The sequence below is a fragment of the Oncorhynchus mykiss genome, chromosome 27 (genome assembly GCF_057628025.1).
Source record: "Oncorhynchus mykiss isolate SJ-2025 chromosome 27, ASM5762802v1, whole genome shotgun sequence".
Lineage (NCBI taxonomy): Eukaryota > Metazoa > Chordata > Actinopteri > Salmoniformes > Salmonidae > Oncorhynchus > Oncorhynchus mykiss.
The window spans coordinates 32,560,472-32,585,310 of record NC_143048.1 but is presented as its reverse complement, the minus strand read 5'-3'; the positions used below and the strand labels follow the sequence as shown (position 1 = coordinate 32,585,310).

Sequence of the window (24,839 nt, the reverse complement as noted above, 5' to 3'; positions counted from 1 at the left end):
GGTGTGGTCCATGTTAATTCCTTAGTAATGTGTACACAGACCCCCTGCACTACAGCCCTATCGATCAGTTTCATGTAGTCCACGATCAGCTCCTTTGTCTTGCTGATGTTGAGGGAGAGGTTGTTGTCCTGGCACCAAATTGCCAGGTCTCTGACCTCCCTATAGGCTGCTTAATTGTTGTTGATCAGGCCCATCACCTTCGTATTGTCGGCAAACTTAATGGTGTTGGAGTCGTGCGTGGCAATAGTCATGGTGACCAGCGAGTACAGGAGTGGACTAAGCACACACACCCCTGAGGGGCCCCTGTGTTGAGGGTTAGCGTGGTGGATGTGTTGTTGCCTACACTCACCACCTGGGGGCAGCCCACCTGCAAGTCCAGGATCCAGTTGCTGAGGAAGGAGTTCAGTCCCAGGGTGCTGAACTTGGTGATGAGCTTGGAGGGGACTATGGTGTTGAATGCTGAGCTGTAGTCAATGAACAGCATTCTTACATAGATAGATAGGTATTCCTTTTGACCAGGTGGGTGAGGGCAGTGTGGGGTACAATGATGGTGCTGATGTGAGCCAGTCTTTTAGAGCATTTCATGGCTATAGATGTGAGTGTTACAGGATGATAGCCATTTAGGCAGGTTTCCTTGGCGTTCTTGGCCACGGGACTGTGGTGGTCTGCTTGAAGCACGTTGGTATTACAGACTGGGTTAGGAATAGGTTGAAAATGTCAGTGAAGACACTTGCCAGCTGGTCAGCGCATGCTCCGAATACGCATCCTGGTATTCTGTCTGGCCCCGCGGCCTTGCGAATGTTGACCTGTTTAAAAGGTCTTACTCACATCAGCTACGGAGAACGAGATCACACAGCCCTTCAACCCAAGTGGCATTTCACTCCCTCAAAGGGGCTCCTCTTTTCTCTCCATTTAAGACAAAGGATATTGCAAGCACTATAGAACTCAGATGTTTCTGTGGCTCACCCTCCCGCTCTCCCTTCCCCTCCTAGCTCTGGCCCCTCTCCAGGGAAGGTCCACGTGAATATCATATTTTTCAAAACATAGCTGAGGCATCAGATTTCTCATAAGAGGGTACTTAGAGCTATGGTTCACATAATACCGTGGTAGAGGCCTACTTACATAATGCACCACAATATTATCCTGTTATCCTGTTTACATATGGCCCTGTATCACACCAGCTCCCGCGCTTCAAAGGGCTATATCCACTCAATGACGGCAGAGGAAACGTAAACTCTGTGGTATGGTAGATAAACATACTGCAGACACACAGTCCGACTTCAAATATACAAATACTGAAGACAGACACGTACTACACACACGAGGAGGAAGGCTGCTGACTTCCTGTTTTTTCCCAATGGCAGATGGCTCATCTTGTTTAGGAGGGTGTGACCCTATGCAGCCCAGGAAAACAACACCAGAGTTTGTGTGTCTGTCTGTGTTCACTATGACAGTGTCACTCAGAATGGAGCATATCACCCACCTGTAAGGGACTGGATCAATTCAGAAAGACAGCGATGAACTGGGCGTAATGTAATATATTACGGACAGTCAAGCACACAGTCCATTCTGAGTTTCTCCAGAATAGGCTATAGAAATGGACAGCTAAATATAGGTCACAAAAACAAGCAGACACACACACACACACACACCGCAAAAACCCCTATGAGCGGCAGACTCATGCTCATTCCAAGAACTGTGTGGCTGTAGCTGTACTGATGAGATGTCGTAGTCTGGAGAGTCAATGTTTAACTGACTGGATGGATTCATAGGGAGCTGGGCTTATCAAAGCTCTCACATTATCACATAACCCAATACATCCAACAGTTGTGTATTTCTCTGTCCGAGTTTGCTTTTGTGTGCATGTGCCTGTCTGGCTGTACCAGGAAACTCTGATGCTAAACGTTAACCAACACACCAAACCTCTAGCAACACATTTTGTTTGCTTCAACAGGGGTAGACTAATAGTGAAATGCTTACTTAAGGTATTTGTGACAAACAGATGCATATCTGTATTCCCAGTCATGTGAAATCCACAAATTAGGGCCTACATTTTTTTATTTCAATTGACTGATTTCCTCATATGAACTGTAACTTAGCAAATATCTTTGAAATTGTTGCATGTTGCGTTTATATTTGTGTTCAGTGTATTTAGCAGTCTTATAGCAGGGACAGTTATTGATTCATCCCTGTCTGGATGCACACCCCTCTACAAGCGATGAGACGAGAGAGATCCATCTCAGTAGAACGTCACTGGCGTCCGTCTAAGCTGCCTGGAACCACAGTAAAAAGGGGCCTTGTTCAAGCATGCTTTGCAGTCTAAGATAACACTGGGCTCTTCACTGAATCAATGGCTAACTAGCAGACAGGCTCATGGCGCTAGCCAAAAAATGCTAACGGTACGTAGCACAATGCACAAAGCAATGGTGGATGGTGCAGGTCTGGGTGCTGCATCTGTGCTGAGCGTGGATGCTTACGCAGACAAAGCCTTCACACGCATGCATACACTTCCTCAAAAAAGTCAATTCATTTAAGATAGATTTGAGTTGTCATTCATTTTGATGTTTTTGCAGAGGAGATCTTCATTGCATCTGACTCAGATGTTTGGTGCAGTATTTCTCAAGTGAATTTTTTTGCATGAAGACAAGACATCTCTCGTTGAATGACAACCGGCACTGCATTGAAGAATCCCTACTGTTGACCAAATCGCTGATGAGGGGGTTACCGACTTCGGCTTGCCTCGAGAAAAAATATATTGTGCGGCCGAACTGCCAGAAAAAAAAAATAACTCTTGTCTATGTCCAAAACAAACATCAACGTTGCAAAATGTCGTCATAATATATGCACAAATAGCTTTGGCTGGGAAGCATGTGGATGCCTTTATCCAATTATGATATTTGAGTTTTTCTTAATTAGGAAATGTATAACTTTTTCACTTTGAAAATGTAAAGTAGGTTGTGTAGATCTGGAGGGAAGAAAAATGAATGGATTCCCTATTTAGATGAACCTTTTTCCCATTTTGCTACATTAAAATTCCAAGGAGAGTAGACTTTCTATAGGCCCTGTACGTAAACAGCCCTCTTCACCTAGTCTAAAGAACACTGACTATATGACATGAAGACAGACACGCATCTCTCTCAACTAGATCTGAAGACCCACCAGCTAGGGACCCCTCTCAGTAGGTGTACCCTTCACATCCTCTCATCAACGACTCAGAGGCTCCTTTAGTCACACTAATCAAGAGCGCACACACACACACTCTCACCAAACACACACACACACACACAGGTCCTCAAGAAGTCTTTACAGAAGACCCTGCGTCATCACTGCCTGGAAGTAAACAAAATACCTCGGTCTGCCAATCACAAACACAATACACAGCCATACTAGGACACCTATGAACCCTGCCCCTCATGTATTACAGATGTACTCAGAATAACACACAGTACACAATCACCCACTTAAAGTCCATACATTTTAATTATCTAAGAAAACTGTGACGATGTTGTGGTGTGAGAGGAGTGTCAGTGTGTGTGTGTGTGTGTGTGTCCTGGACTGTGTGAGACAGCTTGTGAATTTTCTCCATCCTTCTCTCTGTCTAATTTTAGGGACCAATGTAAGACTGCCCCCAGATGGGAGGGGCTGTGTGTGTGTGAGTCTGATATAGTTGTCATAGCTCCCCTGGATGCTGTAAATCAGTTAACTTCTGCCTGAACAAAGGTCTGCCCCAGCCAAGGGTATGGTGCACACGCGCACACACACACACGCGCGCGCACACACACACACACACACACACACACACAAGGGTGAGATGGAGGAGTAGCAGACAAATAGTAAGAAAACATTTCCATGATGTCTGCTCACCAGGCGCAAATACTCCCACAATATACTGGACGTTTATGTCTACATTACAATCCACACCTGCACATTTTTGTGTAGGAGTGATATACAGTATTTGGCTAAGAGCAGCCAGAGGTCAGATGATAAACAACAGGCAGAAAAGGGAGAGGAAATGCATGAACACCGGTACGTAGGCGGCAGGTAGCCGAGCGGTTAGAGCGTTGGGCCAGTAACCGCAAGGTCGCTGGTTTGAATACTAGAGCCGACAACGTGAAAAATCTGTCTATGTGCCCTTGAGCAAGGTACTTAAACCTAATTTGCTCCAGTGGTGCCATTTTACTACAGCGGACCCTGTAAAACAACACATTTCACTTAGGGATGCACGATATAGTTGGTGAACATACCGGAATCGGCTAATATTATCTAAAAACGGCAACATCGGTATGGGCCCGATGTCTAGTTTAACGCTGATGTAAAAAAACGTGCATACCTACCGTGCATACCCATTTAACGTAGGTACAGGACATAATGACGCCACATAACATATAGCGCTACAGGTGCAACACAGCATTCCTAACCTAGCCCACAATATCTGTGCTGTGTGGATCGAGCAGTCAAACAAGTCCAGCAGTCATTTGAAAGAGTAAGAATTTCAGCGAGACAACTAACAGGTGAAATCCATTAAAGCCAAGATAATGGAATTCATTGCCCTTGACAATCAACCGTTCTCTATCGTGGGTGATGTTGGCTTTCGCCGACTGGCCGAGCACCGGTAGACACCACCAAGTGTGCTATTTTTCGATGTTGCCCACCCAGAGTTACACAGTTACACACTGCTATTAGCTTCACGACATACATACTATGGAACGCCATTTGGGTCTTTGCATGTCAAAAAAATATACAGTATGACTGCCAAAGATGTACAAAAAAGTACAAAAAAAGTCTGCAAACAAGCATACACCAGCCACAAACAATGTATTTACAATACCGCGTTGGTTATAAAGCATCATTTGTTCAACTGCAACTTCTGGGGTAACTAGCTTTAGCACCAATACAACCAGCCTGAAAACAATGACCAGTAGAAACTAGAGTAATTTTCATTATTCTTAGCAATGATTTAGGAAATCTTGTGAGCAAGTATTAGCTAGGTTGCCACTTGATGTTCGCCTATTGAAATTGAACTAGCCAGCTACTTAACTCTGTTGCCCACAGCTAACGTTATAAGCAGCCAGCTAGCTGGCTAGTGAGGCCCAAACGGACTGTGTTGTGAAGCTAGACACAATAATGATTAGGCCCGATAGTGGAATTTGCGGTTTGCCTTCAAAATAAAAGTATATAATTGACAGCGATGCAAATTAATACAAAAAGTAGAATTATGCCATACTTTTATTTTGAAGGCTAACAGCCCACTATTGTGGCTAATCCTTATCGTGGCTCACTTCACGGGCCCGACCACCATTAATCAAATAAGGACTGTCTTATAAATTAGGGTTATTTTAGATGACACCAAGCGATATATAGCTACTGAAACAGATATTTTGCTATGTTTTTGGGGAAGAACTACATTGTTTGCATCCATGAGCTAGCTAGCTTTTTTATTTTTATGACCAGCACTGTAGGTGCGCGAGACAACTTTACCAGCATCATAGCATACGTATTGATGAAATCATTGTGACATATGAAATACGAGTGATAGTTATTACACATCGATTACACTACGTGACATTTTTTTTATTAACGTGTTAAATTATTTGACGTGCAGTCATATTCAGGTCCTGATTGGTCAACAAGCTTATTTGACACGTCAAATAGTGTTATTTGACGAGTATCTTTTTGGACACGCAAAGACCCAAATGGCGTTCTATATAAATCCTGGTTGAGAATGAAACGACAGAACAAATGAACAAAGAAAAAGCACAGCAAGTAAGTGAAAGAAATAGGTTTTGATGATGTTTTACTGGTAATGGGGACATACGTAAATGCCAATAAAAGAACTTGTTGGTCAGTGTGGTGTGTGTGTAACCTTTAACTAGGCAAGCACATCCATAGACGCACACACGCATGTCAATCACTACGTCATCAGAGCGCAACACATGTTTGTTGTTGAACGCCGAAACCTGAACTAAAGACCTCGGTTTAAAAACTGACAGTGTTTTTATATTATTTTAGCTCTGTTGGGCTAAATTGCTGTGAGGGCTGCCATCTGTCCCGGGATCCTGCCAGATTCCGTATAGGGGGAGAGACAGATGCGAAAGCCCAGCTAGCCTAGCTGGCTCGGCGGTCTCAAATGGAGGCCACTATTGAACGTTTCCAGTGTTGCAGGAGCTGTGTTTACTTTGCTTTGTTCCCGGGACAATGTGGACCGTGCTGACTTTCAATGTAGCAACAGCTTTCTTGCGGAGGACTACAGGAGCGAAGTAGATATACTTAGCAAGCAAGTAACAAACCTAAATAAGCTACTGGGGAACCCACGCCCACCTAGTTTTTTTTTTTTTCACCCATGTAGCCGGACGCCGCTCTGGTCTGGTGGAAGTTTAGCCGCCGAGTCGGCTCTCCACAGACGACTGGCCGGCGCTAGGCAGGGTTCCATCCCCGAAGGGGTCTCCCCCTTCCTTGGAGAACGTAGCTGTTCTAGACCCAACCAACCAGCCATGGAGGTAAGTCACACTCCGTGGATGTCGAAGGTGTCCTCTAGCAATGGGGGCTTCCATGGAGATGTTGAGCCTGGAACTGACACAGAGCAGAAACAGCTTTGCCGCCCTGGATCCAGAGGTTCCGGTGCCTTCGTCCTTGGTGGCTTCCCAATCAAGATCGGATCCGGAGGTACCTGCGTCTTCGTCCTCGGTTCTGTCTCCTTCTCCGGTGGCTTCTACCTGGGGTTCAGATCTGAGACCTGCCCATGAAACATCACCACCTGTCATCATAGGCAGCTCTAAGGTGAGAAACATCTCGGTCCCCAAGGCAAAAACTCTGTGCTACCCAGGAGCACAAGTACAGGACATAACAAGTCTGCTTCCGACTGTTCTACCACAGATGCCGGGAGCTGACACTGTCGTAGTCTATGTGGGGTCAAACAACATCTGGAGGGCTAACTCGGAACATTTGAAAATGTATTTTAAAATAACTAATTTGAGCATTAAAAGACTCAAAAAAACTGCCAATAATTTCAGGTCCAGTACCATCGTTGGGCCGCGGGTGTGAAAGATTCAGCAGGCTACTGGCATTACACATCTGGCTAAAAGACTACTGTACTCTGCTGGAGTCACTTTTATAGATCACTTTGAAACCTTCTAGAAACAGAAGACACACTACAGGAATGACGGAGTTCATCCAAATCATCTTGGCTCCTGGGCCCCACGCATTCCAAGGCCGCATTGAAACAAATGACTGGTAAATGATCCAAGACCAACTCAGTTAATCCCTACCATTGTGACAATGAGTCGTCATAATGCTGTATCAAATGTACATGATCTTAGGGGCATGGACAAACACAAAGACCCACATTCCTATAAAGCTTAGAGATGGTCTAATGTTAAATACTGTTGAAGTAATATGGCTACAGGTTTCATCTGCCTCACCTATAGCCCATTCAAGTGGGAAGCTGATATAGACCACCAAGTGCTAACAGTCAGTATCTGGATAATGTGTGTGAAATGCTTGATAATGTATGTGAATTCAACAGAGAAGTACATTTTCTGGGTGATTTAAATATGGACTGGCTATCATCAAGCTGCCCACACAAGAAATAACTTCAAACTGTAACCAATGCCTGCAACCTGGTTCAGGTTATCAGTCAACCTACCAGGGTAGTTACAAACAGCACAGGAATTAAATCATGAACATGTATTGATTACATTTTTACTAATGCTTTAGATATTTGCTTTAAAGCAGTATCCAAATCCATAGGATGTAGTGATCACAATATAATAGCCATATATAGGAAAACATAAGTTCCAAAGGCTGGGCTAATATATAAGAGGTCATACAAGAAGTTTTGTGGTGATTATTATTTGACCATGCTGGTCATTTATGAACATTTGAACATCTTGGCCATGTTCTGTTATAATCTCCAACCGGCACAGCCAGAAGAGGACTGGCCACCCCACATAGCCTGGTTTTGGCCTTTCTAGGGAGTTTTTCCTAGCCACCGTGCTTCTACACCTGCATTGCTTGCTGTTTGGGGTTTTAGGCTGGGTTTCTGTACAGCACTTTGAGATATCAGCTGATGTACAAAGGGCTATATAAATAAATTCGATTTGATTTGATTCATATTGTCACACCCTGGTCTTACTATTTTGTGTTTTCTTTATTATTTTGGTCAGGCCAGGGTGTGACATGGGTTTATTTATGTGGTGTGTTTTGTCTTGGGGTTTTTGTTAGGTATTGGGTTTGTGGCTTAGTGGGGTTTTCTAGGTAAGTCTATGGCTGTCTGGAGTGGTTCTCAATCAGAGGCAGGTGTTTATCGTTGTCTCTGATTGGGAACCATATTTAGGCAGCCATATTCTTTGACTGTTTCGTGGGTGATTGTTCCTGTCTCTGTGTTTGCACCAGATAGGGCTGTTTAGGTTTTTGCACATTTGTTTTATTAGTTATTTCATGTATAGTGTCTTTATAAATTAAAGAACATGAATAACCACCACGCTGCATTTTGGTCCGCTTCTCCTTCACAACAGGAAAACCGTTACACATATGTTGATGATGTAAAGAATAAGAATTTATGAAACTACTTATTCCAGTTACTAATAAGAATGGACCCATTAAGAAAATGACTGTAAAACTGTTAAATCCCCATGGATTGATGAGAAATTGAAAAATGGTATGGTTGAGAGGGATGAGGCAAAAGTTCTGAAAAATAAGTCTGGTAGCCCAACTGATTGGCAAACGTACTGCAAATTAAGAACTAACGTGACCAAACAAAAATAAGCTACACTGAAACAAAGCTAAATCGTATAAAGAAGGACAGTAAAAAACTTTGGGGCACCTTAAATGAAATCTTGGGAAAAAGAGCCAAAACAAAGGCCTTAAACTGTCCACAATCTTATCGGCCACATGTCAGTAGTACACACCACCTCAATACAGTTCAAATAACAACACACAACTTGCAAGCAACCTCCCTTTTAACTAAAATGTCAACCCAAATACTTCTGGCAGGGCAATAGTCCGGCTCTAATGAAAATCAACGGAAAGTGCATCTGAAAAATAGAAAGTCTGCTGCAGGGTAAAGCACTGGAACGATAGAGGGAAGAGAAAGAGAACAAGAGAGATCTTAGCTGTGGTCTTCAGGCTTGCAGTTGTACTGTGACCGTCTGATTGTTTGTATGTCAAAGCTTCGCAACAATGTTGCTACTAAACCATGCGATCCATAACCGGTGCGGTCCCAAACGATAACAACCACGACCTAGAGCGATCACACCGATGATTGAGTTAAACAAACTACACACGCTGAAAATAAACAAGACTTCTGCAGCATAGCACATACAATCAAACTGTAGCGCCAACCAAGAGCTCCCTCCCAGAGAGCTGAAAGAGCTGTCTATATCTCCTCCTTCCTTACTGCTGAAGCGCTCTTAAAGTGGCAGCGCACAGTGAAGGCTCCGTGCAGGATTTCGCCACAAGATAAGTAAACTTAGGGATGACATGCCAGCAACAAACACTGACACTACACATCCAAGTATATCGGACCCAATTATGATAGACAAGAATTGTACTTTTGAATTCTGTAAAGTCCGTGTGGAAGAGGTGAAAAAATGGTTGTCTATCAACAATGACAAGCCACCGGGGTTTGACAATCTGGATGGCAAATTACTGAGGATAATAGCAGACGATATTGCCACAACTTCAATTTAAGCCTACTAGAAAGTGTGTGCCCTCAAGCCTGGAGGGAACCTAAAGTCATTCCGCTACCCAAGAATAGTAAAGCCCCCTTTACTGGCTCAAATAGCCGACCAATCAGCCTGTTACCAACTTCTGGAAAAAAAATAGTGTTTGACAAGATACAATGCAAATTTCACAGTAAACAAATTGACAACAGAATTTCAGCATGCTTATAGGGAAGGACACTCAACAAGCACAGCACTTACACAAATGACTGATGATTGGCTAAGATAAATTTATGATAAAATGATTGTGGGGCTGTCATGTTAGACTTCAGTACAGCTTTTGACATGATCGATCATAGTCTGCTGCTGGAAAAACATATGTGTTATGGCTTTACACCCCCTGCTATAATGTGAATAAAGAGTAACTTGTCTAACAGAACACAGAGAGTGTTCTTAAATGGACGCCTCAAATATAATCCAGTTAGAATCAGGAATTCCCCAGGGTAGCTGCTTAGGCCCCTTTTACATTTTTTACTAACGACATGCCACTGACTGAGTAAAGCCAGAGTATCTACATATGTGGACGACTCAACACTACACATCAGCTACTACAGCGACTGAAATGACTAACACTCAACAAAGAGCTGCAGTTAGTTTCAGCATGGGTGGCAAGAAATAAGTTAGCCCTAAATATTTCTAAAACTAAAAGCATTGTATTTCAAACAATACACTCACTAAACCCTAAACCTCAACTAAATCTTGAAATAAATAATGTGGAAATTGAGCAAGTTGAGATGATTAACTTCATTAGGGTAGGAGGCACAATTTACACCTTCGGATGAGTAAACAGCCTGTTACTCAGGTCCAGAAGCTAGGATATGCATATAATTGGTAGATTTGGATAGAAAACTCAAAAGTTTCCAAACTTCCATAGGATAAAAAAAAATGTCTGTGAGTATAACAGAACTGATATGGCAGGTGAAAACCGGAGAAAAATCCATCCAGGAAGTTATTTATTTTATTTAGGTTTGTAGTTTTCCATTGACTGCCTATACAGATTCCATTGACTTAGGACTCAAATTGCACTTTCTATGGCTTCCACTCGATGTCATCCGTCTTTAGAAATTGCTTCAGGCTTGTATTCGGAAAAATGAGGGAGTAAGACCAGTCTGAATGAGTGGACACTGCAGTGTCCCAGAGGTTTTTCATGCACACGACCGAGAGCGCACCTTTCTTGTTTTCCTTTAATATTGATGAAGCTTTTGTCCGGTTGAAATATCATTGATTATTATGACTAAAAACAACCTGAGGATTGATTATAAACATTGTTCGACATGTTTCTACGAACTTTACTGATATTTTTTTTATTTTTTTGTCTGCTGTTTTGATTGCCTTTGAGCCTGTGGATTACTGAACGAAACTGAGGTTTTTGGATATAAAGAGGGACTTTATCAAACAAAACAAACATTTATTGAGTAAATGGGAGTCTTGTGAGTGCAACCATATGAAGATCAAAAGTGAGTGATACATTTTATCGCTATTTCTGACTTGTGTAACTCCTCTACTTGGCTGGTAACTGTTTGTAATGATTTGTCTGCTGGGCGCCGTTCTCAGATAATCACATGGTATGCTTTCGCCGTAAAGACTTTTTGATATCTGACACCGTGGTTGGATTAACAAGAAGTTCATCTTTAAACCGATGTATAACACTTGTATATTTTATGAATTTTTATAAGGAGTATTTCTGTTTATGAATTTGGCGCTCTGCAATTTAACTGGATATTGGCCAGGTGGGATGCTACCGTCCCACGCCCCCTAGAGAGGTTAAACTGCTTGGAGTAACCCTAGATTGTAAACTGTCATGGTCAAAACATATCGATGCAGCAGTAGCTAAAATGGGGAGAAGTCTGTCTATAATAAAGTGATGCTCTGTCTTTTTAACAGCACTATCAACAAGGCAGGTCCTACAGGCCCCAGTTTTGTCGCGCTTTGTTCAGTCATGTGGTCAAGTGCCACAAAAAAGGTCTTAGGAAAATTGCAATTGGCTCAGAACAGGGTAGCACAGCTGGCCCTTGGATGTACACAGAGCGCTAATATGAATAAATATGCATGTCAATCTCTCCTGGCTGAAAGTGGAGGAGAGATGGACTTATTTATTTATGAAAGGTATTGACATGTTGAATGCACCGAGCTGTCTGTCTAAACTACAGGAACACAGCCCGAACTCTCATGCATACCCCACAAGACATGCCACAAGAGGTCTCTTCAAAGTCCCCAAGTCCAGAGTAGACTATATGTAGTACTGTGTGTTTCCCAGAGCCATGACTACATGGAACTCTATTCCATATCAAGTAACTGATGCAAGCAGTAAAATTAGATTTAAAAAACAGAAGAAAAAAAACAATTTTGGAACAGCAGGACTGTGAAGCAACAAACATTGGCACAGACACATGCAATAACATACGCACTATACATACACATGGATTTAGTACTGTAGATATGTGATAGTGGTGGAGTAGGGACCTGAGGGCACACATTGTTGTGAAATCTGAATGTATTGTAATGTTTTAAAAAATTGTATAAACTGCCTTAATTTTGCTGGACCCCAGGAAGAGTAGCTGCTGCTTTAAAAGGCAATGCTACCAAATACTAATTGAGTGTGTGTAAACTTCTGAGCCACTGGGAATGTTATGTAAGAAATAAAAGCTGAAATAAATCACTCTACTATTATTCTGACATTTCACATTCTTAAAATAAAGTAGTGATCCTAACTGACCTAAGACAGGGAATTTTTACTAGGATTAAATGTCAGGAAATGTGAAACTGAGTTTAAATGCATTTGGCTAAGGTGTATGTAAACTTCAACTGTATCTACTGTAAATCACATCCAGATACGATATGATATACAGTGCCTTGCGAAAGTATTCGGCCCCCTTGAACTTTGCGACCTTTTGCCACATTTCAGGCTTCAAACATAAAGATATAAAACTGTATTTTTTTGTGAAGAATCAACAACAAGTGAGACACAATCATGAAGTGGAACGACATTTATTGGATATTTCAGACTTTTTTAACAAATCAAAAACTGAAAAATTGGGCGTGCAAAATTATTCAGCCCCCTTAAGTTAATACTTTGTAGCGCCACCTTTTGCTGCGATTACAGCTGTAAGTCGCTTGGGGTATGTCTCTATCAGTTCTGCACATTGAGAGACTGACATTTTTTCCCATTCCTCCTTGCAAAACAGCTCAAGCTCAGTGAGGTTGGATGGAGAGCATTTGTGAACAGCAGTTTTCAGTTCTTTCCACAGATTCTCGATTGGATTCAGGTCTGGACTTTGACTTGGCCATTCTAACACCTGGATATGTTTATTTTTGAACCATTCCATTGTAGATTTTGCTTTATGTTTTGGATCATTGTCTTGTTGGAAGACAAATCTCCGTCCCAGTCTCAGGTCTTTTGCAGACTCCATCAGGTTTTCTTCCAGAATGGTCCTGTATTTGGCTCTGTCCATCTTCTCATCAATTTTAACCATTTTCCCTGTCCCTGCTGAAGAAAAGCAGGCCCAAACCATGATGCTGCCACCACCACGTTTGACAGTGGGGATGGTGTGTTCAGGGTGACGAGCTGTGTTGCTTTTACGCCAAACATAACGTTTTGCATTGTTGCCAAAAAGTTCAATTTTGGTTTCATCTGACCAGAGCACCTTCTTCCACATGTTTGGTGTGTCTCCCAGGTGGCTTGTGGCAAACTTTAAACAACACTTTTTATGGATATCTTTAAGAAATGGCTTTCTTCTTGCCACTCTTCCATAAAGGACAGATTTGTGCAATATACGACTGATTGTTGTCCTATGGACAGAGTCTCCCACCTCAGCTGTAGATCTCTGCAGTTCATCCAGAGTGATCATGGGCCTCTTGGCTGCATCTCTGATCAGTCTTCTCCTTGTATGAGCTGAAAGTTTAGAGGGACGGCCAGGTCTTTGTAGATTTGCAGTGGTCTGATACTCCTTCCATTTCAATATTATCGCTTGCACAGTGCTCCTTGGGATGTTTAAAGCTTGGGAAATCTTTTTGTATCCAAATCCGGCTTTAAACTTCTTCACAACAGTATCTCGGACCTGCCTGGTGTGTTCCTTGTTCTTCATGATGCTCTTTGCGCTTTTAACGGACCTCTGAGACTATCACAGTGCAGGTGCATTTATACGGAGACTTGATTACACACAGGTGGATTGTATTTATCATCATTAGTCATTTAGGTCAACATTGGATCATTCAGAGATCCTCACTGAACTTCTGGAGAGAGTTTGCTGCACTGAAAGTAAAGGGGCTGAATAATTTTGCACGCCCAATTTTTCAGTTTTTTATTTGTTGAAAAAGTTTGAAATATCCAATAAATGTCGTTCCACTTCATGATTGTGTCCCACTTGTTGTTGATTCTTCACAAAAAAATACAGTTTTCTATCTTTATGTTTGAAGCCTGAAATGTGGCAAAAGGTCGCAAAGTTCAAGGGGGCCGAATACTTTCGCAAGGCACTGTATGCATTCAGCACCACAGATAGAACTCTTGATAATGGGTACGCACAAAAACACAAGAAAGCGGGAGAGCTCAACATTACATTTAAACTACTCAATCAGTGTGAGGAGTGAAGTCTCTGATGGGCTTTGACTAGAGCAGTGAAGTCAGGTATAGTTTCTGACGTCGCTATGAGCAGGATTGCTGAGAGGTGAGAGATGTAAGAGATGACGTGTCTTGACGTGTTATATTTCATCACTGAAAATGTCCGTTCACATACATTGCGTCAAACTAACAGTACAAACATCTTCTGAGCATGACTCCTGATCTTTGGAAAGTTTTGCTCATTGAGAGATGCATAGAACCTCGTCAGTGACATTGGAGAACGATTCAAAAACAATCACTGCGTCAAACTGAAGATCAATAAGCTCAAGTTGCAGGTCAGTGGGAGTGTTATCCACATTGAAGGTGAAAGGAGAGGAAACCAACAGCATGACATTTTCCAACACTTTGAAATCCTCAAAACGATGAGAAAACTCAGTTCGAAGCACACAGCAGGGATGTATACTTCTCCCGCTGGTCATCTGATAGGGAACACACTAGTAGTGTCGGAAGGTGGGTGAGATTGTTGGCTTCTACTTGGGGGGCCAGGAGGAGTAATTTTCCCTTGAAGGTTATGACAAGGCTGTACATCTGAAGGGCAAAAAGGCCCTTCCCTTATAGTTTGGAATTCAGTTCATTTATAAGGGCCATGATGTGAAGGCAAAAATCAGCTAACCATTCTATATCTTGTAGTTGAGGGAAATCCACATATTTTCCTTTCATTTGCAAAAACTCAGCAATCTCTGACTTCAGGTCCCACACCCTTTTAAGCACCTTCCCCAAACTCAGCCATCTCACATTTGTGAGGTAGGGGAGATCTGCATGACCCGACTCTGTCTCTTCCAACAGTGATTTTGCTCTTATGAAGTTTATCACTTTAGTGACTGTATTCACAACATGGCTCATTTTCAGAACACATTTACAGAGCACCTCCTGATGAATAATGCAATGCAGGATAAAATAAAATCTGATCTGGGTTCAGCTCAGCTACTTGATCTTGTATCATTTTCAAAAGACCAACGTTTTTTCCTGTCAAGTTTGGGCAACCATCAGTGGTAGAGGTGAATCCAGGCCCTGCAGTGCCTAGCTCCACTCCTATTCCCCAGGCGCTCTCTTTTGACGACTTCTGTAACCGTAATAGCCTTGGTTTCATGCATGTTAACATTAGAAGCCTCCTCCCTAAGTTTGTTCTATTCACTGCTTTAGCACACTCTGCCAACCCGGATGTTCTAGCTGTGTCTGAATCCTGGCTTAGGAAGACCACCAAAAATTCAGACATTTTAATTCCAAACTACAACATTTTCAGACAAGATAGAACTGCCAAAGGGGGCGGTGTTGCAATTTACTGCAAAGATAGCCTGCAGAGTTCTGTCCTACTATCCAGGTCTGTACCCAAACAATTTGAACTTCTACTTTTAAAAATCCACCTTTCTAAAAACAAGTCTCTCACCGTTGCCGCCTGCTATAGACCACCCTCTGCCCCCAGCTGTGCTCTGGACACCATATGTGAACTGATTGCCCCCCATCTATCTTCAGAGCTCGTGCTGCTAGGCGACCTAAACTGGAACATGCTTAACACCCCAGCCATCCTACAATCTAAACTTGATGCCCTCAATCTCACACAAATTATCAATGAACCTACCAGGTACCTCCCCAAAGCCTTAAACACGGGCACCCTCATAGATATCATCCTAACCAACTTCCCCTCTAAATACACCTCTGCTGTCTTCAACCAAGATCTCAGCGATCACTGCCTCATTGCCTGCATCCGTAATGGGTCAGCGGTCAAACGACCTCCTCTCATCACTGTAAAACGCTCCCTGAAACACTTCAGCGAGCAGGCCTTTCTAATCGACCTGGCCGGGGTATCCTGGAAGGATATTGACCTCATCCCGTCAGTAGAGGATGCCTGGATATTTTTTTAAAATGCCTTCCTAACCATCTTAAATAAACATGCCCCATTCAAGAAATTTAGAACCAGGAACAGATATAGCCCTTGGTTCTCCCCAGACCTGACTGCCCTTAATCAACACAAAAACGTCCTATGGCGTTCTGCATTAGCATCGAACAGCCCCCGTGATATGCAGCTGTTCAGGGAAGCTAGAAACCATTATACACAGGCAGTTAGAAAAACCAAGGCTAGCTTTTTCAAGCAGAAATTTGCTTCTTGCAACACTAACTCAAAAAAGTTCTGGGACACTGTAAAGTCCATGGAGAATAAGAACACCTCCTCCCAGCTGCCCACTGCACTGAAGATAGGAAACACTGTCACCACTGATAAATCCACCATAATTGAAAATTTCAATAAGCATTTTTCTACTGCTGGCCATGCTTTCCACCTGGCTACTCCTACCCCTGTCAACAGCACTGCACCCCCAACAGCAACTCGCCCAAGCCTTCCCCATTTCTCCTTCTCCCAAATCCATTCAGCTGATGTTCTGAAAGAGCTGCAAAATCTGGACCCCTACAAATCAGCCGGGCTAGACAATCTGGACCCTTTCTTTCTAAAATTATCTGCCGAAATTGTTGCCACCCCTATTACTAGCCTGTTCAACCTCTCTTTCGTGTCGTCTGAGATTCCCAAAGATTGGAAAGCAGCTGCGGTCATCCCCCTCTTCAAAGGGGGGGACACTCTTGACCCAAACTGCTACAGACCTATATCTATCCTACCATGCCTTTCTAAGGTCTTCGAAAGCCAAGTCAACAAACAGATTACCGACCATTTTGAATCTCACCATACCTTCTCTGCTATGCAATCTGGTTTCAGAGCTGGTCATGGGTGCACCTCAGCCACGCTCAAGGTCCTAAACGATATCTTAACCGCCATCGATAAGAAACATTACTGTGCAGCCGTATTCATTGATCTGGCCAAGGCTTTCGACTCTGTCAATCACCACATCCTCATCGGCAGACTCAACAGCCTTGGTTTCTCAAATGATTGCCTCGCCTGGTTCACCAACTACTTCTCTGATAGAGTTCAGTGTGTCAAATCTGAGGGTCTGTTGTCCGGACCTCTGGCAGTCTCTATGGGGGTGCCACAGGGTTCAATTCTTGGACCGACTCTCTTCTCTGTATACATCAATGAGGTCGCTCTTGCTGCTGGTGAGTCTCTGATCCACCTCTACGCAGACGACACCATTCTGTATACTTCCGGCCCTTCTTTGGACACTGTGTTAACAACCCTCCAGGCAAGCTTCAATGCCATACAACTCTCCTTCCGTGGCCTCCAACTGCTCTTAAATACAAGTAAAACTAAATGCATGCTCTTCAACCGATCACTACCTGCACCTACCCGCCTGTCCAACATCACTACTCTGGACGGCTCTGACTTAGAATACGTGGACAACTACAAATACTTAGGTGTCTGGTTAGACTGTAAACTCTCCTTCCAGACCCATATCAAACATCTCCAATCCAAAGTTAAATCTAGAATTGGCTTCCTATTTCGCAACAAAGCATCCTTCACTCATGCTGCCAAACATACCCTTGTAAAACTGACCATCCTACCAATCCTCGACTTTGGCGATGTAATTTACAAAATAGCCTCCAATACCCTACTCAACAAACTGGATGCAGTCTATCACAGTGCAATCCGTTTTGTCACCAAAGCCCCATACACTACCCACCATTGCGACCTGTACGCTCTCGTTGGCTGGCCCTCGCTTCATACTCGTCGCCAAACCCACTGGCTCCATGTCATCTACAAGACCCTGCTAGGTAAAGTCCCCCCTTATCTCAGCTCGCTGGTCACCATAGCATCTCCCACCTGTAGCACACGCTCCAGCAGGTATATCTCTCTAGTCACCCCCAAAACCAATTCTTTCTTTGGCCGCCTCTCTTTCCAGTTCTCTGCTGCCAATGACTGGAACGAACTACAAAAATCTCTGAAACTGGAAACACTTATCTCCCTCACTAGCTTTAAGCACCAACTGTCAGAGCAGCTCACAGATTACTGCACCTGTACATAGCCCACATATAATTTAGCCCTATCAACTACCTCTTTCCCAACTGTATTTAATTTATTTATTTATTTTGCTCCTTTGCACCCCATTATTTTTATTTCTACTTTGCACATTCTTCCATTGCAAAACTACCATTCCAGTGTTTTACTTGCTATATTGTATTTACCTTGCCACCAAGGCCTTTTTTTGCCTTTACCTCCCTTCTCACCTCATTTGCTCACATTGTATATAGACTTGTTTATACTTTATTATTGACTGTATGTTTGTTTTACTCCATGTGTAACTCTGTGTTGTTGTATCTGTCGAACTGCTTTGCTTTATCTTGGCCAGGTCGCAATTGTAAATGAGAACTTGTTCTCAACTTGCCTACCTGGTTAAATAAAGGTAAAATAAAATAAAATAAATAAATAAATAAAGTGGTCACATTGGATAACTTTTAAACTCAGTCCCTGCTTTGCCACACTTATTAACCTCCAATAAATCTTTCCCTGTGGTTGTGCTCTTCATTGACTGCACTGAAGCTTCTCTGTCATTTCAAAGTCTGGGGTTATACCTCGTAAGAATATCAACAACTGTGCTGTATCACGTGCATCACTGCTCTCATCCAGGGCCAAGGAGAAATAGGTGAAATATTTTACCTCGTCTTCCAACTGTTGTTCCATATTCTCTGCGATGTCCTCAACACGCTGTGTTACTGATCGTCTTGACAGGGAAACTTTTTCAAACAGCTCTTTCTTGTCGGGGCAAAGTATTGCTGCAGAGTCAATTAAACATTCTTTAATGAATTTGCCCTCAGCGAATGGCTTGCTATGTTTAGCAATTTTGTGGACATGTACATAGCTAGCTCTCGCAACTCCGTTTGCCGAATGCCGTTTTGTAAAAAGTCCTTGCTGCTTTTGCAACTGAGACAGCAACTCTTTTGATGAACTTGCCCTCTGCTCAGAAGACATATTCCTATCTTTCTCTGCATGCTTCGTCTGGAAGTGTCGTAACAAGTTGCTCTCTTTGCACACTAAGCACATAGCCTTCCCTGATCCCTCAATAGATACATATTTCGATGTCCACTCTTGCTGGAACACCCTACATTGTCTACTTTCCTTTTCTTTGAAAAACTCATTTTGCACAATTTCTAGCTAGCTACAATTTGTAACGGTGACGTGGGTTTCAGACTGTCAGAGTATGATTCCGCGGGCCGTATTGAATCAGGTCGTGGGTCGCATACGGCCCCAGGGCCGACCTTTGACCAGGCCTGTTCTATACCAAGTAAACCTCCATTCAAAACTAGATCTATTCTTTCTGTACCTTTCTGCATCTACTTAGTCTTTCTTTCATTCCATCGATCGCTCAACCTTTTCAACTCTTATTTCCTCTCTCCTTCACAGCAAACTAATACTGCAAAATCATCTTCCTTTCTTTTTGTTTCAATATATCCCTTCTGTACTCCTTTATTATTGCCTGCATACTGTAGCTGAACTGCTCAGCCCCTTTCTTTCACCCGATGTTCCTCGCTCCTCCTCCCATCTTCCTCTCTGAATTCCTTTGCAGGTCTTGGCTTGTGAAGCAAGAAAGTGGAGAATTCCATCAGGCTGCTGTTCTCTCTGGTTCAGTCACTGGTCATGTCACACTTCCTATGTGTCTGCATGTCCTGTATATGCTCAATATTATATGAGGTCTATCTAGTGTAAATCTATTTACTGTATACCTACTATAAATCTACCAACTGTATATCTACCTAGTGCATCTCTCGGTATGCATGTGACCTCGTCTGAGGGCATGCTAGAGCTTTCTGCCTATTAAGCCACAGAAGGTATTTGGCTCAGGGGATACAACTGTTTGATGGGGCATGACACCCCCCCCCCCCCCCCCCCCCCAAACACACACACACAGCTGCTCCACACAACACACACTCCTGGCTTCACTTCCGATTTCAGAGAGGATGTTACACAAGCCATCAACGGCTGTGAGGGGTGATTACATTTGACTGTGACAGCAGGAAGTGTGTGTTTGCGTGTGTGTCAGAGAACCAGTTAAAATTAAGGAGCAAGAGGACAGTTGAGGATGGTGGGTGGCAGCAATATTAGAAGATGTCTCATTCATTCAACAAGAACACTGACTACTGTACAAACACACATGACCTCAATGGTATTGTATAAACAGGCAGGTGGGGAGTACATGTCCCTGAAGGAGGGTGTTTCAGTACAGTAAATCTGTTGTAATGAATAGAGAGGAGGAAGAAGAGAGGGGAGAAGGATGAGAGGGGATAGATTGCAGCACACCAGTAGGTGTCATTGAGATGGAGGATGGGATGTCAATTACACCCCCACTGGATTGGAGGATTGAGTCCAGATGAGAGAGACACATCCAGTACGGCTGGCTAATTTTAAAGGGGTAGGAACAGTAGGAATCAGTCCTTTTAGCTATCACTTTTCACCAAGAGACCAGGTCATTTTATAATAACTTTTAGGAGAGGCCTGGTTGTGGAATAAATAGCAGGTTGTCTAAAAGGCTGCATTGTTCAGTTGACTGAAGACTGACGTCAGCAGTGTTATCAGCCCCCCCCCCCCCCCACTACCTCAGAGGGGGCTTGAGAACAGCCCCACCCAACACTGGGCAGCCTGGCCCACTGCCTGATTAAAAATATCTCCTCTGTTTCCCACAGGGCTATCACACCAACTCAAAATAACATTATCCTTCAACAGAGAACTAAATACAAGTTAATTTGATCAGTACCCGTTCATTTCAATGAGCAGCTACAGTAAATGGCAAATACTTATAATTATCTATATAATCAGAGATCCAAATGTCAATTTAATCATGACACGTTTGCTAATGATCCTCACTTTCTGCACTATTGAATACAGTGCAATCATGAGGCTGCACACAAAAACACTAACACACATTTACAATAGTCTACTACCATCAGTCAGACAGACAGTTCTGACCTTTCTTTGCAGGAAGTGCATTAATACTCTGACCGATAATTAGTTCCGCAGTCATGGCCACCGTCTGGGCGCACACTTAATATAGTGTGTGTGTTCGCGCACACGCCAAATGGCTACTATAGCTGTCTGTGTGAGAGGGCAATAGATAAACCATGCATGATTGCCATTTAGGAATTCATGTGGTGGAAGTGTGCTGAGGTCAATGAGTGTGTGCGCGTGTCCACGTGTGTTTGAGTACTGTATCGTAAATAAGTCAAATATGTGTATTAAGTGTTTATGCAAACAAATTGTCCCCTCGGAAGCACAGAGCTCTCTCTCACATGATTGAGAGAATTGCTCCATTCATGGCTCCAGTCACCACCACCACCTCTCCCCCAGACCCGTGTGTTAGTGCTCCGGGGGGGGCTGTGTGTGTAATTGGCTCTCATAGCCACAGATACTGTATTAGACGCACACTCCTGTTTGTGTCTCTGACGGTCCCCTGACATCATGCCTCCCTCGTCTCGTCCCGCTGGGAAGCTTACTGACTTGGTGTCGCCAGGCTGCTGTAAACACACACGCCTGAATCAAATGATAATTTAGACAATAATAGAGGAATGGGGATTGTGTGTGTGTTGGGGTGAGATGGTAAAGAGAGAGAAACATGTCTGAGTTCTAACAGGTGTAATTTCCATTGTCTTATCTTAGAGAATCATTGTACCTTCTAAACCTCTGAAATATATTCTCCATAACCAAAAATAATGTGTTTTCAGCTGTACAAAACCGAAAGAAAGAAAGTGCAGAAATTACAGTTAAGACCGGGAAGCATAGCGCAGATAACAAAGTTACCACTTCTTAGACTTACTTTCAATGAGAATAACAGATCTATAACTTACAATTCTGTGAGTTTGGTCTTTGCCCCAAAAGTTATATTGCAGCTTTGAGAGAATCTGAGAGATACATTCTAATGCTCATGCAAGTTTGAGCATGTATCAAATATAATTTAAAGTACATCTAAAATTGTGTCACTTAATTCACTAATATATCTAAGGACAGGTAAGGTGTGCCATCACATTGGCTTGGCAATAACTATATCAACGTCTCAAAGACATCATTGTCCTAGGCATATGTTGTTTGTCACCAAGTGTGCTCGGAGTTAGCCTATCCAAGTGTAGGCAGGCCTACACGCAGACAAAGTGGAGCAAAAATCATAGGCCTGGCGAAAATGACAAACAGTGTGCTATTCATTAATTTTCCTGAAACGAGTTAACCACTCAATTCTACCCGTCCTCTCCAAAAACTTCCCGGTTCTACACATAACGTCACGTCTGAGTTTAAATATAAACTACAGTGGGGCAAACGTCGATGTGACGTGCCTTATTTTACCACTCTGTCAATGTTCCTGCAACATCCCCTTCAGTTTGGCATAGAGAACATACCAAATAACTCCTGACATGACCAACAGCAAAGAATAGCAATGGTACCAAGTGTAGCCTAAACATGTCCCCATCGTGTCATCCGTAGCCTAGAGTTTTGTATAGCCTGAGATAAAAATGAGGGGAACTGCAGCAGCAGAATACACTAGGAGTAAGCTACACCGGGTGCATAGGGGTAAACTAGTGCGCCAAGCCCGAGATTTTATTAATGGCAAGTCACCAAATAAAATTCTAAAAACGACACCCAACCGCATCTTAAATACATTGCATCATAGTTGTGAGACCAAAACATATCGCTGCTTTCAAAGGCCCATATTTAAAAACGACTACAATCTGAGGATATTTGGCATAGTCTATATAACTCGGAGGGTTTGTCGTTCACATGGTCCTAGTTGTGGACGATACTTACGGATGATAACCCTTAGGGATAAGGCAGAATGTACCCTTGGGTGCCCTGAGAGCAAACCAATCATGAAACTCGTTTCGAAACATTGCCTATTGTTTGACAAAATTAAGAAACTAATATTTTCAAAACACGACAAAAGTGGAAATGTAGACGATCAATTCAAACAACCATCTAGGTGAGGTGTAGATACAACGTAGCAGTTCAAGTCCACCTCGGTCGACGTACTCACTGACTCCATGTAGGTTAGCCTACTAATTCGAGATAGCGACGGAAGTGTGCCAGGGACTTACCTTGAGTTACACTCCTGTTGGGAATAGGAGAATGTCAAATAGGTATAGTTAAAAGTATTTTTTTTCTCTCGATTGAATCCACAATAACGATATTTAGGCTTTAAAATATGCGTGACAAGATGAGCCGTGAGAAACCTCTGTCTTCTCCTCGCAGGACAATGCGGCCAGGTAGGCTGATCGGCGTTGTCTTCCTGTTTTTCAGAAGGTGAACCACGCACAGTTCGGGTGCTGTTCGCTTTTTTCTTCTATCCCTCCCGTTCGGTCTCTCCCCCTCCCTGCGTAGCCTACACTGTTCTTGCAGTCGCCTAGTACTCAGCCGGCTTTGCTTCCCCTATCTTCATATCTTCAGCATGAAACTTCGGGGCCGAGATTTCACCCGGAAACACACATTTCTGAAACCTCTCCAACTAATTGAGATGAAGGTAAAGAAACGCGAGTTGAATTTGCCAGTTGAAACATTCATTCCAACGTTGCCAAAGGCGCGTCGATTATCCCCGATGCATTCGTTTGGTGAGGGGGTCGCGTGTTGACTTGAGGCGGTCATTAAACTGGGTTTTCTCTGACAGTCAGTGCCTGCCTGGTTGTGAGGCGGTGTTAAAAACAAATAGGTACACTATGCCTTATTTTGTATGTCAATAACAGTAAAGGCAGTGCATTCATCTATAGCTAAGCCCACTGTGAGGCTAATGGTTCACATTAAACTAGGCTACATTGTTCATCATGGTTTTGATCTAAAGCGTCTCATAGAGTAAACCAGAGGTATTTTAGTTATTAATAATGTTATAATGCCTGCACCATGCAACAGTCAGTTGCCTCATCAACTGAAAGGGCAGCAAGTTGACCTGTTGTCAAGTGGTGGTGTTGTCTCTGATTTATCATTTTGAAAAGCACAGTGACAAAACGCACAAAAAAAGTATGTATTTGGTCTGATACAGCAGTCCACTGTTTCTGCAGGGAGAAATGTAACCATTAATGAAAGAGCTGTGTCGCCTCCTGGTGACCTGTTTATATAAATGAGGACATGTTACATAATTGACAGAGAACGGTTGTGAGTTAAGTTGGAATTAACGTTTGCTACGTTATGTGACAGTTTGTACTGAACGACACGTTTCCCAAAAAAGTATGCACCGTTCTTCAACAGCCTTTGAGGTACGTTTGCTTCGAGGTATCGCCTCATTTAATATTGGTGTGACCATTTTAAATAGCAAAACTCACCACCAAACACCAGACAGTAATCGCCCTCTGGGCCACCAACAATGATTTTCAACTGGTCGTTCAGTATCCTTTTCGTTGATTTCAATGTTGCATACAGTCATACTGAACACACCCCATGAGTGAGTTTAGGAAACTTCTGGTTAACCAGGGAGGAGGTGATGGACTGGCTGTCTCAGAACTGACCAATAGTGTGCCAGAGATGACCAAAACCAGTGCACTGTATGGGGTATAGGGTGAAATGTGTGGGTGATGACAACATTACTAACCACATCTGACCTATGGCACTGATTGACTATAACATTACTAAACTGATCTGACCTATAACACTGATTGAC

The 24,839-nt window shown here is 43.0% G+C and overlaps 1 protein-coding gene across 4 annotated transcripts in view; it reads right to left on the bottom strand.

Moving 5' to 3' along the window:
- LOC110507192 (phosphatidylinositol 4,5-bisphosphate 3-kinase catalytic subunit beta isoform) overlaps positions 1–23,901 on the bottom strand; it is an 87,819-nt gene extending 63,918 nt beyond the window's left edge. For 2 of the 4 annotated variants that reach the window (XR_016492490.1, XM_036964688.2), the window contains exon 1: positions 18,875–20,038. The gene's annotated coding sequence lies outside the window, so the exon portion shown is untranslated. Of the gene's footprint in view, positions 1–18,874; positions 20,039–23,289 lie in introns of those variants that run through there. The other 2 variants (XR_016492489.1, XM_036964685.2) reach the window with 2 other exon arrangements.
- Between the last annotated feature and the right edge of the window lie 938 nt (positions 23,902–24,839).